This window comes from Montipora capricornis, chromosome 13 (assembly GCF_036669925.1).
Source record: "Montipora capricornis isolate CH-2021 chromosome 13, ASM3666992v2, whole genome shotgun sequence".
Taxonomy (NCBI): Eukaryota; Metazoa; Cnidaria; class Anthozoa; order Scleractinia; family Acroporidae; genus Montipora; species Montipora capricornis.
In genome coordinates, this window is record NC_090895.1 from 20,862,463 (window position 1) to 20,867,462 (window position 5,000).

The 5,000-nt window shown below is 39.2% G+C and overlaps 2 protein-coding genes across 2 annotated transcripts in view; both read left to right on the forward strand.

The window, feature by feature from the left end:
• The window catches only part of LOC138028248 (QRFP-like peptide receptor), a 288,469-nt gene that overhangs the window by 47,223 nt on the left and 236,246 nt on the right, over positions 1-5,000 (forward strand). The window lies entirely within an intron of this gene.
• Positions 3,736-5,000, forward strand: part of LOC138029980 (substance-K receptor-like) — a 24,990-nt gene continuing 23,725 nt past the window's right edge. Inside the window, exon 1 of the mRNA XM_068877819.1 lies at positions 3,736-3,856. The gene's annotated coding sequence lies outside the window, so the exon portion shown is untranslated. The remainder of the gene's footprint in view (positions 3,857-5,000) is intronic.

Below are 5,000 nucleotides of genomic sequence, written 5' to 3' on the forward strand. Positions count from 1 at the left end.
TAAATTAACAAGAGCGAAGGGTTCATTTTAATTTTAACAAAAAAAGTTTTTTTCCAGAGCTGTTTTTTCTTTAAAGAACTGTCAGGAATTACAAAAGCTAAAAAAAGATGCTTTTAGCTGTGCTTTCTACGTAACAGATGATTAAAAAAAAAAAGGATTCTTTACTATCTGTCAATGCTAAGATTCCCGAACTCCCGTGATTTCTATTTGGAGAACACCTTGCGTCATTTCTAAGAATATAGATATATTGGACAGTCTGACTCATCAATTTGTTTATGATTTCAGTTTCTCTTCGTCGTCAACATCTTCGCCCTAATATTAGAATAACATTTCCTCACAAGGATTTCTGGAAACGGTTTTGGTCACAATAATGGGTGCATTTTGATAAGCAAAAATCGCCTTTTTATATGGCACAATGACATTGACGTTACGTGATGCAGCGTTGTTGTGAGAACCCATCCAACAAGGAGGTCTCTTAAAAATTAGTGAAACTGGTTCCAGCCACCAGGCCAAAACGAATATGGTCACGGAAAGGAAGTGATTTCAGTATTGCGTCGAGTGTTTTTTATGCGTGATGTTGGTAGACTATTTTTCAAGTTGTGTTTAGGAAATTGCAAACTTTATTTGCAGTATTCGAATCAGCGGCGCCTGGGAGAAAGAAGGTTTTACGCCGTTTTTGTCTTTTTGAATTCATCTTCAGATCCTTCATTCTGACCAAGAGATTATCACGCGTCGACATAGAGGCAAGTAATTAGTAATTTTGACATTTTAGGAAGTACCATGCCCATTATGTAATGTAAAATTCGGGGTCCTCTAAGATTGGATGACAATATATAAAAATGAGAGTTGAGGATAAATTAGAATAGCTTAAAGGACAAGCAAAGTCTTGAAATGTGTAAATAAATCTCGATTTTTTTGCCCTTTCACAAAAACTAATTAGGTCTAGGTAATTTTCTACATCTTAGTTAAAGGGTCCTCTAAGCACGCTCAGAAATTTGAAACAACAGTACTTGTCAACGGTTACAAAAATGGGCCTTCACTACGACTGCGCATAAATCGGAAGTGGCCAGAGTCCGTGTTCTGCGTGCAGACGAAAAGAAAAACGGACTTTGGGGACGAGTTTGTGTTAGAAGAGGTTTGCAAACGTATCTAACATTGTTGCGCGTTAGTTCGGCGATCATGGAACAAGAGAAATGTTAGGAATTGTTGGCTCAAAAGTTTAACTGGTTTTCAACTTCGTGCAACAAGTCCCAACGGCACGCAACAACATGCAACAGGGTGTGGAAGAGGACGCAACACTTAACACCCAAAAATGTTGGGAGTTGTTGCTCAATATTGTTGAGTCCGTTTGCATTGGGCTCTGTTCCCCTACATTTCCATTACCAGGAAGCCTTGAATAGACCTAATCGGCTAACTCAATGTTGTACCCAATTCAAATCTCCCAGGTTTAAGATCCTTTTGTATTGTATTGGTATGATAATGTAGCATTCATTTTTAAATGATGTGGAAATACCTGGAGCAAAACGTTTTATTCCCAAAGGGATTGAATTAGGTACAACATTGGGTGAGCCGATTAGGTCTATTGGCTCTTGCAATAACATACTTCATTCGATTCATTTAATAGAAATTGTTACAATATTTATAGCAAGTACGGACGGAGTGGGACTCTGATTTTGTCCAATGAAAGAAATTAATTTCAATACGATGAAAAGCCTGAGGATCTAGCGTGTTATCGCTTGTCACTCGTCATTTCGTTTATCCAATCAAATAAAGGACATTTGGCTGGCTTTTTGTGCTATTTACATCGTTCACACTCGCCCTGAAGGACAGATGACGCATTTTTTAAAACACTCTTGCAAAATAACACCTTTTTTTAAGAGGAATAATAGATCTCTTATTCGAAGGCTTAACATATAATGCCTCGTCCAAACGTATCTGGAGATTTTTGTACCCGCAAATTTTTTTATGCGGATACACCTTGCGTCCACACGTGCCCGCCGTATACGCTCGGTGTATCCGGAGATTTCTGTATACGCTCTCCAGAGTGGACATTTCTGTATACGCTGTGTATCCGGATACGTGTGGACGCTCGTATCCGTATATTTTTGTATACGCTGACGTCACAGTATCAGAACCAGTCTTTTTCCGCGCGAATACGTGGCTATGTGGGTAATCTTTCCCAATTGACAAATAAACTCAGAGTGAGAGCATACATGTACAAAGGCAAGAGAAAGAATTGCCGAATGTTAAAACAAGTTGTTGGATTTATGTGAGATAATTGATTTAAGGAAATGCCAGCACTTTGGTTTGACAAATAACGTCAGTGTTTGGAAGTAAAAATTGGCAGCATAGGCAAAAGAAAGATGAATTTATGTGAAACAATGGATTTCAGGAAATCCACGCACTTTGGTTTAACAAATAAACTCAGTGTCTAGCGAAAAAATAAAAGACAAGAAAAAAATTGCGAGAATACATGTATATAGGCAAGAGAAAGAATTGCCCAATGTTAAAACAAGTTGTTGGATTTATGTGAGATATATAGCTGGAGTTTTGAAAACAAGGTCAAACTTGGCTGCAAAATCCAAAGTGCAACTGCTGCCTTTGGCAGCAGTTGCACTGACGGCGAGCTTTAAATTCCTAGGGGGGCTGCGTCATGGCTTGTCGCATGCAAGTCTAACAAGTATGAGGTAATAGTCCATGGCCAAAAGAATTCAATAGACCTCTTTATGGGAGGGTGAGGGAAGTAAATGATGACCTATAGGGTCTGAAAAATAGTTAAAGATATCCAATGTTAAAACAAGTTGTTGCATTTATGTGAGATATATAGCTGGAGTTTTGAAAACAAGGTCAAACTTGGCTGCAAAATCCAAAGTGCAACTCCTGCCTTTGGCGCCAAATAGTTCTGCAAAACCTGGATTCAGGTTCAGCCAATTGGGATCAGCTTGTGTTTTCCAAAGCTCATGCCGTAAATCACAAATAATTTCAGTTCACCTTGAGATGAAAATATTAACATGTTCCTCCCTATATATCACACTTTACATAAACACTCATCAGGTACCCCTGAGGATGTAAGGCGCATTCATTGTGCTCGGAATGAAGTGTTTGTATAAGGCGCTTCTGTCCATTCAGTTGGTTTGGCCAGCTTAGCAGATTTTGTAAAGCTCTAGAAAATTAAAACTTGCGTCAGGGACGTGGGTTGATAATGAATGTTTGTCTACGGTTAACCCATAGAAAAATAGTCAGATTTATTGCGTCGTTTACTTCCAATGAAAAGTGCGACTCGTGTTACAACGTGGATTTGTACTCACCACACTCAGTTGATTCATACTGTTTCTTTATCTTCAGAAATTCAAAAACAATTAGAACAACTGGCCAGAAATAGATTGTGGGACGTGAGGCCCGACGTGCAATCAGCAAAAATCCGCGGTTATTCCGGAATACGGCTCCAACGGACGCGAAGAGAGTCAGCTATAGAATTTGGGGGGCAAGTAATGCGCAAAAGGATTGCAACATACAGCTCCCTTAATCCCAAGCCAGAACCATCGATTGAGGTGTGTGTCAACAAATCTCTTTTCAATTTTGAATAGTTAAACTGATTTCCCTTGATATAAGAATTATAAAGTTAGTGGTATGACATTTCAGCGTTACTTGTTTGGTCTGTAGTTGCATAATGCCCCAAAGGATGCCCGAGTGAGCAGGAATGTGCGCCTTCGCCTCACGAGACATCAAAAAGGGGGAAATCATATGCGAGTATGAATATGAGGGAGACAGAAGCCAACAGAAGGGAAAAATTATATGAAGCCGAGGGAAGGTCCTGCACGTTAATGGTGATCGAAAGTGCGGGACACCATGCTGCGTAAGTGTTTAAAGTAAGTGATAAAGCTTTTTTTTTTTTTTTTTCGCCGAGTGGCACTTTATGATGGGTAAGGAAATATCGTTGTACTTCTATCGTAGTTATCTCATAAAATAAAATACCTGCAATCTAAAACAGCTTAAATATGCACCTTTCATCTACATCTCGTTACATTTATCAGGTGATGCCTCTGGGAAACGACAGCGTGAAATACATAGATCATGAGTTTTGAGGAAAAGATCTTTGTATTTGACGATCTATCGTCCTGACATGATTACGAGAGCAGATTGATGGAAAAAAACACATACATGAAAAACTGTGATTGGCCAATTTTGAGGGCTGTACTCTACTTTGCGGCTCGTTAAATTTAAAAGTGGTGGCTTGACTTCAACTAGTTTCTTTTCCCGTGCACCCGATTAACTAAAAATAGTGAAACTATCAAACACATCCAGCTAGAGGTCCTTACTGTAAGGTGAGGATCGTTGTTTTTACGGCTTTCCAACTCCGTTGTAAAAGGTATGCATTTCATTGGCTAGCCCATTCATTTTTTAAACCTAAAAATCCAAGTCTTCTAAGTGCAAACCAGTCAAAGTTATCAGTGCTTGACCACGCTATATGTTATCCATTGATTGAGTGTTATAGTTAATTTCTGTCTCCTCCTAGAATCGATCCATATAAAGGCAAACCCACTCGTCAGTTAACGTGGGGTGCCACGCTAAACCACTTACGGAACAATGCGACCGTCAAGCCTTTCGTCATTGACAAAAACAGTGACAAGCCACGTCCTTTCTTTGTTGCCTTGCACGACGTAGCAGAGACCACTGAGCTACTGTGGGATTACAACGACCCAGACTGGATGTATTATCAGTCTAGCAGTAGTCCAGCAGTCAGATTCTTCCTCAGACCACCTCAGAAATCTGGTCCATTAAAGATCAAAACGTAGCAATCCACTCTGCGACGACAATAAAAATAGCATCGTAAAGTGCATATGACACAAAATTTTTTATTAGCTTGTTCGAAAGAGCTTTCAAGATGATGAAAAATGGCATTAACTTTATTGCAATAGCACTCTTGGTTGCCGAATTATTCAAGATTTTGATTTATGCAAATTAGAGGACTTGTGACGTCACATAGTTGACGCAAAATT